This window comes from Protopterus annectens, chromosome 6.part1 (assembly GCF_019279795.1).
Source record: "Protopterus annectens isolate FY-2018-M chromosome 6.part1, PAN1.0, whole genome shotgun sequence".
In the NCBI taxonomy this organism is placed as follows: Eukaryota; Metazoa; Chordata; order Ceratodontiformes; family Protopteridae; genus Protopterus; species Protopterus annectens.
In genome coordinates this window covers 64330348-64344694 of record NC_056738.1, presented here as the reverse complement: position 1 = coordinate 64344694, position 14347 = coordinate 64330348, and the positions used below count along the sequence as shown (strand labels likewise).

General features: G+C 38.8%; 1 protein-coding gene across 1 annotated transcript in view; it reads right to left on the bottom strand.

Moving 5' to 3' along the window:
* The window catches only part of COL28A1 (collagen type XXVIII alpha 1 chain), a 914882-nt gene extending 914600 nt beyond the window's left edge, over nt 1-282 (bottom strand). Inside the window, exon 1 of the mRNA XM_044075485.1 lies at nt 175-282. The gene's annotated coding sequence lies outside the window, so the exon portion shown is untranslated. The remainder of the gene's footprint in view (nt 1-174) is intronic.
* Nucleotides 283-14347: the final 14065 nt, after the last annotated feature.

Sequence of the window (14347 nt, the reverse complement as noted above, 5' to 3'; positions counted from 1 at the left end):
ACCAGTTTACAAACCGAGGCTCACCCGAGTCCCATTTTATTAGCCACTGCTAAAAGCACCTGCGGCATGTAATCAGTGTTGTGAAAGTGACCCAGTGCTACTGGAGTCACATTTCCCCTTTCTTCACTGGTTACTGGTGCAGATAGAGCACACTCCAAACCTAATATTCCTTACCTTTTCAGTGTCTTAATATAACCCGTCACAGAGAAAGGCAAGTGCAGTAAGGCGGTCCCTGCTTACTTAGCTAGTCCCATTCTGTAGTGCAGCAGTTCCTCCTCCTTGTGAGCTTTGGGGCCCCCTTGGATCCCCTTTTAAATCAAGGCGTTACCAGCTGGGTGGGCAATAAAATAGGCCAGTGAAGATTCGTAAAATCCTGTAAAACCATGGGAACTGATTGGTCGGGGGAGCGAGTCCGACTGCTAGAGTTGCTTCAAAATACTGCATTTGTTTGTGGTATTGTCCTGAATTGTCTTAACTGGGTGGGATGGGGACATGGACAGTGGTCGCACTTGTATGGGTGGGAGTACACTGGCAACTTTACCATATGCCATAGTGGCCGGACATTTCGTGCTGAAATGTGAATTTTTTATGGCATGTAATGCCCTCAGTAATGCGAAGTATCAACTTTCACGTTACTAACACAGTAAAGACTTGTCATTTTGCTGTAGTTGCTTTCTGAAATATATCAACGGCATTTAGATTTTCCCCCTAAAATAGCAGGACATATAACACTTTTAATGTTTTTGTAGTACACAACTGTCCAAATCAAAAGAACCTTGCCAAAAGAGAAAAAAAATACTGGGAGAGAGGCGAGTTATGGAGTGCACTGACTTGTTATAACCACTTCACCTAGTAAATATGTACTGTTTGTACTTTGTTTGCGATAAAGGGCAAAGAGCTTAATAATGAGGGGCAAATGTCAGGAAGGTCTGGACACATTTTATTTATTGGCATAGACAATGTGTTGTAATACAATGGTCTGCATGCATTTTCTGAAGAATATTAGCGCTGCTTAATGATCGCTTCTGCAAACTTCATGAGGCGATGGATTGTGTCCTGACAAAAATCGGGGGCAATAAAGATTTATGGTACAAGTCAAGGACAAATACAACAGAAACGAACCGGTTTGCTGCTTTAATGAAATTCAAGGTTACTGTGATCGCACTGCACGTTTGCACTAGTTATCAAATACTTTTAACAACATAAACTTCTTAAACAAAGGTAGTAAATTGAATGCTTGTGCGCTTGTTATTGTACAAACTCGGGTGAAATACAATTTTGCACGAATACACTCCTTGTTTTTACTGATACTTAAAGTGAGTGTAAATAAGCTGAGACGTATGACAGAGAGGTATGAGCCCAGGTGTCTGTAATAATATTCCAATCATCAACTGATCAGCTTTGCTCCAGGGTACGTACTGACCACAGTGATATAACAGCAAAGTGCTTGAAGTGTGCTGGTTGCAAAGGTCAGCTGGGTATATACATGCTTGGACTACCTAAAACATCCTGACCTTCTATGATCCTGGTAATTTTGCCCTTTGCATTCCTTAACCACGTAGATGTCCTCCGGCAAGAGCAACTTCAAACATCATTTTACATTTCAAATAAGAAGTGCCCTCATTATGTCACTGGACGTGTACGCCTTTATTTATTTTATTTATTTGACATTTGTTTACCGCGAAAGTCCAACTGGGATAGAATGCCATTTTTAACGGAGGCCTCGGGGAGAAAAGCTCCACACTGACATAATATGTTTACAGTTAAATAGTTATTACAAAGCCTGATACACAAGAATGGCATAATAAGTAAGTAAAAATTCCGCTTCAGCTTATACAGTGTGAACCTAAACATATATACTGCAAATATCTGGACAGTAAAAATAAGCTGCAAATGACACTGTCAATAGATATAGAGTATTCGCTAGTTGTAGTTCATAGAGATGACGTTAAACAAACTGTACACTCTTTGGAACAGAGATGACTACATAATGTAGCCTAAGAAAGCTATATGTGATCTTTGTCTAAGAAATAGGTTTTACAAATCCGTTATTTCTGAACACTGTCAAAGTATGTGGTGGTACAAAGAGGGAAGGACTAGTTCAGCCTGGGGTAGTGCAGACGTAGAGCCAGGTTTCATTTAAGTAGTCTTTTTGATAGCAGTTTGAAGTTGGAGAGGTTACAGGTAGGCCCTTTGCAGAGGGGTAGAATTCCATTTTTTAGCAACAGAGCATGAGTAGAGAGTTTGGCCAGAGGATTTGTAGGGTTTATATATGTTGAGAAGATGTCCAATAGACTACTTCGATCTAACGATCAACTCATTACTATCTAATAACTGAAAAAACACTGGTTGCAGGATATCAAGACTAGTTATAATTAGTCTCAAGAGGCATGGAACTAGACTCAAGATTGTTGGTTGCATATCTACCACCACAGATATGTACTCATTGTAATTTGGAATAGTAAACATCACCCTTTATGTAAAACCAGGGCAAAGTAGCATTGCAGCAGTACCAATCGGGTCTAGAGGTTGTAGGACAGATATGATAGCAACAACCTTGTTGGAGAACAAATGAATAAAAGTCACATTCAAAAGCAGCCAAAGCTCACCTGCTGGCAAAGCAAGCTGGGCTGTACAATCCTTTGCCCACACTCAAGAGTGTGGCTAGCCAGTAAGAGGACACAGAGATCTCTCTAGATAAATAAGTCCCTTTTACTGAGTAATTTTTGCATAATGAATGGCATACTGCTCCTCTAGTAATTTATCACTCCATAGACCCACCCAATGCACTGACACTCCAATATGTGCCCTTTCCTATAAAGAAGGAGGAGATCATTGTCAAACCATGGTTCATACCTTTTAGTGGAAACTGGGCAAATACAACTTGAGATAACTCAATCTAGAATTAAGAATATTAACCAATTATAGTCACCCACCAAAATAGTGAAAGACTCAGCGCCACCCTCCAGGAAAAGGAGAGTAGAAGAAAAGAAATTCCAGAGTAATATGTATAGAAGAGCAAATCTACTCCAGCCCATGAACTACTTTATCTAACTGCAGAAGTTCTAGTCCAAAATGAACCAGGAAATGATCAGACCATGAGACTGGTTCGACTACCAACTCCCAAGTCTTCACACCCAATATGGACACATACTCCAATGTATGACCCAGTTTGTGAGTGGCAAAAGTAATTACCTGAGCAAATCCAAATACATTCCTTATACATCCAAATATTTCAGCAAGACACTGACCTATCCTCGACCTGGAAGTTAAAGTTATCCAGCACTAATATGTGCTTGTGACTGTGACAAAAGGAGATACTGCCAGCACAGCTGGCTGGAATTTGTAAATAATTATATGTCATTTGTGAATATCAAACTAATTTATATAAGATGCTTGTGTTACAAATGTATCAGAACTGTATGTCATGTGTATATCAAACTGCTCTGTACAGAGGTTTGTGTTGAAAAGGTATTTGTAAAGTACTGTGTTTAAAATGTATCCACAGTGTGCCCTACTGGAAGAGAAGAGAAATGTACATGCACTATTGTAACTGTTTACATGCATATATTTTAATAGTGAAAACTGGAATGCAGGAAGTTAACCTCAGTCCAGCAAACTTTAGAAAAATATCTGAAATTAAATTATTTTATAGGCTATGTCATAAAGATGTTTCAATGCAGCTAGAGACACAAAGTCTGTACTAGGAAGCTTTCTGTATTGTCTTTAGGATGAACTAATTCCTACTTGGGAAGCATGAAGAAATGTAATTGTTTTATGACTTCCAGCACCTGGCAAAGATCTGAGCAAAAGCCCTTGTATGAGTATTTTTACAGGTAGATGCTAAATATTGCCAGCTTCAGTAATGGGGGTTTTGCCTGGGAACTAGAAGTCAGATGACAAGAAGTGATGATATTCTGCAAGCTATCCCAGCAGTAATATTTTAGATATTATTTTGAGAAGTCTCTTAGTGAGACAGGGCATTTTTCATTCTGTCCTGGACCTGACAACAAAATACATTCACCACACCTGCCTTGCTCTATAAGTAAGTTTCTATGGAGCAGTATAATTCTCTTAGATTCAGTCAGGAATATGGTGAAGCTTAGTTTAGATTTTGTTTTTCTTTATTTGTGTGAGCCTGTACTGCAATGTTATTTTAAATATTTCCTGTGGTTTTGAACTCTGATGTCATTGCAAGTATATATTTAGTATTGTCTTGTTCTTTTATTATTTATTATTAAATATATTTAAACCCTTCATTGTGGCTAAGCTGTGTAAAGATATTTAAGTTTTGAGAGTACTTGCATATTTATTTGATAACACTGTGTGGGCCACTTCTAATTGGCTTGCTCTTGGTCAAACTACTGTTGTGTTAGTATTAATATTACACAGTAAAATTAGATAGCCTTTGTTAAGGGCCCTAAAGTAGCTGATAAGGGGTGACTGGTGGCAGTGGTAACTACCTTATAGTCTGGGCAGAAGGGGCATAGCTAGTAAAACTGTGCCATCCTTTTCCAGGTGTGTGTGTGTGTGTGTGTGTGTGTGTGTGTGTGTGTGTGTGTGTGTGTGTGTGTGTGTGTGTGTGCATGTATAAATCAAACCTCAAAGAGTGTGTATGCCAGCTACTTGGGCAGGGACACGAAGCACTGGTTGGACAGAAAGGGTGCTGGAGGTCTTGGCTTGGTCACTCAGCTTAGATCTTGACTCTATAGCTGTACCAGTGGGGAGTCTTATGGGGATCTGGAGAAAGAGAGAGGAACAAGCTGCAAACTGACTGTGGTCTCTGTGTGCTCTTAAGGGAAATTGCACTTGATGCAGAGAGCTGCATCTGGAAATACTGTGTGTGTACCTGTTATCCTCTCAGTGTACGTCCCCACTGTTGCCAATGGTGAGGATTGAGGCTCCTTGATTGCTGGTTGGCAGTGGTGGATCATCACAGTCACCAACAACAAAATCAAAGAAGACATCAGTGAATTTCTGAAGGAATGTCCTCACAAAACTAGGTGGACAGTAGATGAGGGGAAACCTATATTTTTCTCCTGCAGCCAAGATATGTTTAAAGGAATTAGTGTCCCGAGTGGTAACCTATGGCAATTGTAATCTAGTCCTGGCACAAACAACCACTCCACCACGGGTCTTATCCTTCTTGAGACACTGCATACTACAAAACCAGGTGGAATGGCAGATGCTAAATAAGGGCCACAATTATCATTCAGTCAGGTTACAGTAATAATGCAAGGTCAATGTCCTGCAGCAGATCTGAGATGAACATAGTTTTATTATGCACTGATTGAAGTTAGACTACAGAAATCCAAGAGGGACTCCTGAGAATGTGTCCCCATCACCTGCCACTGATGGAAAAACAGAACATCGGGTACTATGTGAATTTAAGAAGAAGGATGATGTTCCAGGAACTGCACTGGGGGCATGCATGGGAGACACCCCATTGGCCAGCACACCTGGACTTCCATGGTGTTTTTGCAGAATCTGCAAACATACACAAAGCTTGAACACTTGCAGGGGCATAAATATGCTTAAACATTGGTCATAAAGAAAAATGATACCCTACTATAAATGAAACATCCAGACACAACACCCAACCCAGGAAAAATAAAATCTAAAATTAAAACAAATACAATATCAGTATCTAAGAGTGTTAAAAACTAAGAGTCAGTAATAAACATGTTATTACTATATAGCTTAGTTCTAGTTTAAATAAAATAAAACAACAATACCATAGTCATAAGATCAAACTGTGAAACTACTACCAGATAGCTTGCTATAAGGTTCTATAAAAGAAATCTGAGTCAAATCAAGAACCTGAAATCCACTTCAACTTGACACACTCAGAGCCCTAACTAATGATTTATTCAAGGTGCTTAAAACACTCTCAAACTTGTCAAGGCTTGCTTAATAAGAGAGTTAGGACACTACTTTGATTGACATACAGTGGGACTTATTCCATTGGTACAGTACCTTATGGGGGAGGTATCTATCCTTCCAACATGTTCTGTTAATGTTTTGATTTAGATTCGGGTACTTAAAGTAAATACCATTTTTTTGAATATGTAAGAAAATTAGCAGGACTGCATACTTTATTGTCTTGTGGCTAAAGTAAAGATCACCAAAGGTGTCTGTAGGAGACAAAGCCCAGTAACAAAGCTTTTAGATATCATGTGCAATTTAACAGCTCGTGCCTGAAATCTTCTTGGTAAGAAATCATTGTCACTTCTTGACTAGTATAATTTGTTTGGATAAGTACATGTCAAAGTACATGTATTTTCTTATTGACCTGATTAGGGAGGAGTAGAAGGGGACAATAGTTTTCCTGAATTTGGAGGATATAAAAGTAGTTATTAGTTGGGCTAGGTAGAAGGATTTCCTAACAACAGTTAATACAAGGTGTTTAAAGGAGAGATCATTGTCCATGGATATGCCTAGTTCACTAATGACAGTGTCAGTTTTGGGGCGTGTTCTTCTTTCCTCAAAGAGTACAATCCTACATTTTTGTGTGTTTGAGTATATCAGTATCAGTTGCACAACTGATAACAATGCCAAGTTTACCATCATCAGGAAGCTTTGTTAGCCAGAAATCTTTGATATCTACTCAGACATCAGCAAAGTTGTGTCAAATAGGAATGAATCTAAAATGTAATCCTGTGGTACACCACCATTAATAAGCATTTAAAGGAAGATGTACCCCCAACACTAAATGACTGGGTTCTCTCTGTGAACTAATTGGCTAGTCAGTGGATTACATATGGGCTAATGGTTAAATAAATAGGTTTGTTGGTAATACAAGTATGTGGGACAGCATCAAAAGACCTTAGCTAGATCTAGGTATGCATTATGCACTGACTGGCATTGTTCAATGCTTCAGTTACCTTCTCAAAGAAGTCCACCAGATTTAATTTCAGTGTGCACAGTTTATGTGAAATAAAATCACTGAGACCCCCTTCCTGCAAATCTAAAAGTATTTTTTTTGCAGTAGTGCATTTGAGGAGACATACCCACAAAGGTGTATATATCATCTGCATGATTGCAAAACCATGGGCGAGCAGTGCAGTCTATTAGTACTGAAAATAGTTTACTTCGCAAAAATAACAATCTCTGAAAGAACCTTCATAGAGCTGTCAGAGTCTCACAGGATCTACCTTTCATAAACCTAACTTGGTTTGGGTCAAGCGATTATAGGCTGCCAATATCTTTCGTTATGTTTGTTTGTGTCTTTCGGCTTTTCCCAGTTAGGGGTCGCCACAGCGAAACTCCGGTCCGCTAATGATTGGTAGTTGATTTTTACGTGCTGAGTTACCAGCCCTGATGCACAACCTTCAATGAAGGTATGCCCATTCATGCATGTCTCCACGCAGAAGACGCTCTAGCTGAGAATCGAACTGGACAGCGTCTTAGTTTGAGGCGACAACGCTACCACAGCACCACCACCGTGGGTCAATATCTTTCATTATATGCTCCAAAATAATATGTTGCATTACATTAAAAACAATATTGGTGAAATTAGTCTACAGATCCTAAGCTCAATGGTGGGGCCACCTTTATGTAGGGATACTACTGTGGTCATTCTCCATGTCTCAGTCATGTGTCTAGTTCTCCATGTCTCCGTCATGTATCTAGTTCTCCATATCTCAGTCATGTATCTGGTTCTCCATGTCTCAGTCATGTATCTGGTTGAAATGCTAAGATTGAACAGATTTAAGATAAAAATGGTGGAGGCTATGTATGTACTGACTAGGAGGCAGTCAGGCAAGCTGTCTGGATCATAGAACTTTAATTTTGGTTCTGGAGAGGACATTTGAGACCTGCTCAGTGATAACTACACAGGGAGGCAGAGACTGAGAAGTAAGGGGGGAGCAGGTAGGGAAGAATATTAAGAAGTTGGAACTAAATGTATCCGCAAGTATATTAACAATGTCCTCCAAGTCAGAGTAGGTGGTACCATTTCAGATCATCTCCAGTCATTGCCGAGTGTTATTTCTGAAGTTCCTAACATAGTTAAAGGCTTCTTGGTTATCTTTGGAAGAGGTGGTGATATTCATTTCATACCTGCTTTTGGAAGTTTTGATCTTAACCCAAGCTGTGTTTAGACCTTTTGAGTTTACTTGTAGAATGAAGGGATTTAAACTTATTGCTAGGTGTCAGAAGCTTTTTTTACATCTTGTTTTCACTGGGGTCACACCAAAGTGGTTTGTTCTCAAATATGCCATCATACTTAAGACAGCTGAGAACAAATGCTTTGATGCTGGAATTAATGTGGGAGTAAAATTTAGTGGTATAAGTAGATGCTTTCATTATAGGTTCCTATAGAGAACTTTTACATTTTATTCAAACCATCTTTGAGAGCTACGAGATTTGCCTTGCAATACTCCCTGAATACAAAGGGGTTTGATGTAGACTTGGGATGGATTCTTACAAGAAAATATGGTGGTGTGATGGTCGGATTTTATCGTGTAGGGGAAGCCTTTAAGTGGAAGTAAACTGATACTGTATTAGCAAGGACAAGGTCAAAAAGACTGGATCTCCTGGTAGAAGAGAGTTATCATTTATGAAGTTATGAATCCACTGTGAATATATACTGTTTGTGATGTATGTTTGCTAGTTGATGAATGGGTAGTTCAAATCACTGTGGATGTTTGTGTTAGGTTCAACAATTAAACATCTAATTTTTTGAAGAAGGTGTCATGAGCAGTGGAAGGTATAGAAAAGGTTGTGTAGTTTACAGTGATATGGTAGCCGGGTTTGTTTATTGACACTAGGATAGCCAGGAGTTCAAGCTCCTTATCTTGTTGCATTAAACATGAAGTAATGACATTTTGAAAGAATACTAACAGCCCTCCCTCTGGATACCTCCCCTTCCTCACCAGAGTGTCTGAATGAATAATAGGCTCTAAACTCAGTTAAAGGAGTGCTTTTGATAATCATTTGAAATGTTGGGACACTCTAGAGTGAATTCAGAAACATGCAGACCGAATGACCAAAATATCGAACTTGTATATACCAAATCTGAAATACCATTTCTCAGAATATACCATTTTCTCTGAGGTGTGGTGATCTTAGAATTGATATATATATATAGGTTCAGGAGGGTGTGGGGAGCTTGCCCTCCAGATGGGGGGAGCAGGGGAGCTTGCCTCCCCTGCAAAAAGATGTTTTAAGGAGAAGACCAATTTTCAATCCTGATTTCAGGTTAGCTTTATTATGCACATCTTTTTTTTTTGGGGGGGGGGGGTTGCTACCCTACTAAGCACATCAGGTATGTTGCAGCCAATGTGATGAACATACCAGGGTGCTGGTTGTGGAATGTGCAAGTCCAAATTCCAAGTTAATTTTAACCACGCACTCACTTCTTTTATTTGAGGGATGTTTCCACCCTACAAACCACCTTGTGCTAATTGTTTAACTTTTCTGGCTGGCAAGAGATCCTGAAGGCAAAAGGAATAAGTACCACTGCTGCCATTATCACCTTTTCAGATGCAATTTACTGCACCATGAATGAAAGCAAACTAAATGGAGCTATATTCATAGGACTAGGCAAGGGTTTTGGCTCTATATCACACAAAAAATAAATACGGTCTACTATGGTTTTATCCACAAGTTTCCCTTCAAGGACTGGTGCTAGGTCCATTCCTCTCTTTCTCTCTCTCTTTCTTTATCAGTAATATATCTGGGTTACTTGTCAGGTGTTGCTCTATTGGTTACTGTAAAAACTTCATTAGTTTCAACGAATAGGTAGCCTTTATTTTTAGCAACATGGCAACTAAGCATCTATGATATTAACATTTCAGTATCTCACACCCAAATGACAATTATGACAATAGTTTAAAAATCACAATGCATTCTGAACTATATACATTCTTAAAAGAGCTACAACATATATTAGTCTTAAAAGGGCAATAATTATTTTAAATGTGCACAATATATGCAGACGCTTTAATAGTTTTATTCTACTTATAGCCACAGTAATTTTCTCCTATATTCATAGAACCTTGTCTTTGGATCATTCACCAGATACGATATCAGAAAATCAAAGGAACCTCACACAATATGATTTGTGTTTCTAGTCATTTAACTTCCATAAGCTTAATAATCAACTTTGTAAGTTCTTACGAGCACACAAAAAATAGATCTCTGTACATCCCTCCTCATCCCTTTCACTCACCTACAGGCCTGCATTGAATAAGTCTTGCAATCTAAATACCAAGATCTCTGGATAGACATTAATAACTCCTCTAAACACCAAATCAACAAAAGGAAATGCAGTTTCCAATAAAAAAATAAATAAATAAAAAGTGTTCCATAACTTCAACATCAGTTTCTAGATATAACTGAAAGACTTCCTATAAAGGTCTTCTGTAACTCTTGCCTTTTACTGTTTCTGCTGCTAGAACTTAACTCAGCCAAAAACAACGACAAGCTGCAAATATACCTAAATAAGCTAGCCTTTTCATCAGCTAATCTCCCAAACAAGTACACAGCTGTACTTTTCTAACAAAGCCTGGTAAGCTTTCAATTCTCCTCCAAGTTTAAAGGTCGAACAGACAGGCCATTTGGTGAAAGCAAAAAAAAAAAAAAAACTATCCAAGCTAGAGTCTTCACTGTGCAGTACCTTAAAACTCCTACAGTATAATTCCATGGGATATGGAATACATGCAAATGACCCCTTAAAGACATACCAGTGTTTCAGCTACATGGCTTCTGAATGCCCATGATGTAAGTCTTTACTGGTCTACTTAGATCAATGAAGGCAAACTCCACTTGCTGTAGACATACTATGTTTCATCCCTTTTCTGAGTATGTCTGTACAGAACAAAGTGGATTATGTTGGTCCAAGTTCAATATATACTGACATCCCTCCTCTATAAACTCCTTTAACTCACCATCTGCCAGTCCTTTGCATAAGTCTTACCCCATATGGTTAAAGCTTTCCGCAGTTTGAAAATTACTACAGTCATCTCCTCTTTTCCATCTCGGCTGTTCCTCCTAGGCCTTCCCTCTTACTGGTACAAAACATTGGAACTCCTTACCACCATACATCATTTATATTTCCTCCTATAGTGCCTTCAATAAGGCACCAAAACTGCACACCTTTATTCCTCACTAGAGTGTGCTACAGTAATAAACCTAAGTACCACTGATAAGTAATGCTAGTTGGTCCAATCTCGATCATGTAAATGCATACCTCTGTAAGCCTATTGGTCTCCAGGTAATGGTCACTGTCACATGTTACTCACTCCTTAACCTTCTCCATACCTACATTTATAACCACTACAGGATATCCGATTCAGCAAGCACATCTTTATTTTTTCATATTGATATCTGTCTGTTTTCCATGAAATTATAATATTTGGTATACATGCATTTAGTCGCTGACACGATCCCCAAACGTTAGTTTTTCTGAACCGGAATGTCAAATTTGACATTAGCGAACAGTAGGAATGTCATATGAAACACCAAATGCGACATTTCTGACCGCTCTACCACCTAAACAAGCACTACCATGGGTCAAAAAGGGGGTGGGGATATTGTGTGTTTCGACTTTCTCTGGTTCAGACATATGAGAACCTGCTGCACTGCTTTCGACATCTGGTACGTCGACAAGGTAATGGACGGATAAATGCATGTATACCATAATATTTATAATAATGGCTATTTTTTCAGCTAGCTACAAGCACCTATCATTTATGTTTCATATATTTTTAACAACTCAGTATTCTTGGCTACAAAAGGCATTGTAATGTTTTCAACACTTTTCTTTAATAAGTATACTTAGGCTGAAAAATCGATATCTGTGACTAGTCTACTAATAAATAAATAAACAAAATTGTTTAAAAAAAAAAAAGCTGGTTTGTTAGTATTGTTAGAGATCTAGCTAAGAGTGCTAACATTTTAATTGTGCTTGGACAAATGATCACAGCTTAGTGACTGCATAATCCTGTTCATTAATTGCGATGGTTATTGTAAGGTAGGCAGTGTTATTTATTTATTTTATTTATTTATTTCCAGTTTGATTACCGGGGAAGTCCACTGGGTCAGAGTGACCTGTTTTCAGTGGAGGCCCGGGGAGAAAAGCTCCAAGATACATAATACAGATAAGGTACAGAAATACATGGATGTCAGTCTTACATAATATGGAAACAGTTACAAGTAAGTACCTTGAAAATATGCATAATAAGCAGAAAAGCACTGAGTGTGGACTTACTGTTTATACATTTTCACTCAGATATTAGGTGAGAAGATGTTTTATATACATACTTTTAAGTAAAATGAGGATACACTATACATGCACAATTTCAGAAAAGAAATTAGTAATGGAAAGCTATATGCAATATTTACAATGTTGAACCATAAGAAATAAGCAGCTAATAGAGAAAGGAGAGCTTAGAAAATGCTCGTGGGAGCATAGATGAAGGAGAGTTATTGAGGTTATCGATAGCTATTGTTATTGTATTGATAGTTATTGATAGCTAATGGAGAAGGGAGAGCTTAGAAAATTCTCGTGAGAGCATAGCTGAAGGAGAGTTATTGAGGTCTTAGGAACCTGAGGGGGAAAACCCCCAGGAGCATAGCTGAAGGAGAGTTGTTGAGGGCTTAGGAACCAGAGTGGGAAAAAACCGAGGGGAAATGGACTAAGGAAGATTCGGTTGGATGGTGGCAATTGCATTTCCATTTTGTGGCCAGGTGTTTGGTAAGCTGAGTTTTGAAGTTTTCTAAGTTTGGGATGGTTCTTAGAGAGGGAGGAAGGGAATTCCATTTTTTGCCTAGAGAGACAGCAAAGAGAAGTTGGCCTGCTGTACTTTTGGGTTTGGGGATAGCAATTAGGTTTTGATGCTCGGATCTGAGAGTTCTATTGGGGGTGTAATGGGGGAGGATATTAGTTAGTGCTGAATACTTAGTTGGGTGATATACAAGTCTGTGTGCAGTGGTGAGTTGGAGGAAGTCTAAGTAGTTTGGGAGTTCAAGCCACTTTAGGGATCTTAGGGTAAGGCAGTGATGGGTAGAAGGTTTAGATTTGGTAGCAAATTTTGAGATTTTATTATAGCAGTTTTCTAGTTTGGAGGAAATAGAGGAGGACAGGTTAGTTAGCAGGGGGGCTCCATATAATAAGGAAGGCAGTAGATAAGTGGTGGCTAGACTATTCCTAGTAGTATAAGAGAGGAAGCGATTGTTCCTATACAGCATACCTAGCTTTTGGTGGGTTTTCTTAATATTTTGTTGAATATGGATATTGAACTTGAGATGTTCGTCAATAGTAATACCAAGTAGTTTAGCAGAAGGAACCACTTCTGTAGCTGAATTAGTTTGACTTAGCACTTTGAAGGCATTTTTGTTGTAGGAGAATGACTTTGTGGGAGGGAAAAGTAGAATTTTTGATTTGTTTGCATTGAGAGAGAGGTGGTTCTGGCGCATCCAATTTTCAGTGGTTGAGAAGGCAGTTTGTGTTTTAGACAGCAATTCTGATAGGTTAGATGCAGAGCAGACTAAGGTAGAATCATCTGCATATTGAATAATTTTGGAATCAGGAATGGCAGCATGAAAGTTGTTTATGAAGATATTGAAAAGCATGGGCCCTAGGATAGATCCCTGTGGTACGCCAGTTGGGGTAGGTAAGAAGGGAGAGGTAGAGTACTTCCATTTGACTGCCTGGGTTCTATCTGATCCGCTGCACTTCTAACTTTGTATGATTGTATTTTGCTTCTGATTGTTTTCCTCTTCTTCTTTTCCAGGACCTCTTTCTGACAGATGTATTAGAGCTGTCCAAAACCATGTAATGAGCTTACAAAATAGAAACCATGTCTCTGTTGTGCTCCTTTGCCAGATGGAAAGTGAAGACTTTTGGTGCAGTTCACAAGCAGTATTTTTTCACTGTCCTCCAGGTACTCCATATTCAGGTAATGTTTAAGATATGAAACTAAACTGGAAAGCAGCCCGCCACTTCAATTTTGGAATGGACAGAGATCTGAAATTTGCTATTTCACTGAGGCAGGAGTTTGCAATTCTCATGCCTAAGTTGCTCAACTGGAATTCTTTAAAGAGAAGTCAGACAATAAGGAAGGCAGGTCCTCCATAAAATATAAAACCCAGGAGAGAAGGTCATGCTAAGGAACCTTTATGGCCCTGAGATAGATAAAAAGAATTTGTGAAGGAAATGTTCAAGACTATAGAAGGTTTAATGGCGGACGATAGGTAGCTCACTGCTTATTGGGGGATATTTTATTGTCAGTATTGATTTGGTAATGTACTATCTCCCACGATGAGAGGTTAGACTTCCAATGGATTTTAAAGTTTGTTTGATTATATGAAGGAATTTTCACTATGTGATATCTGTATGGCA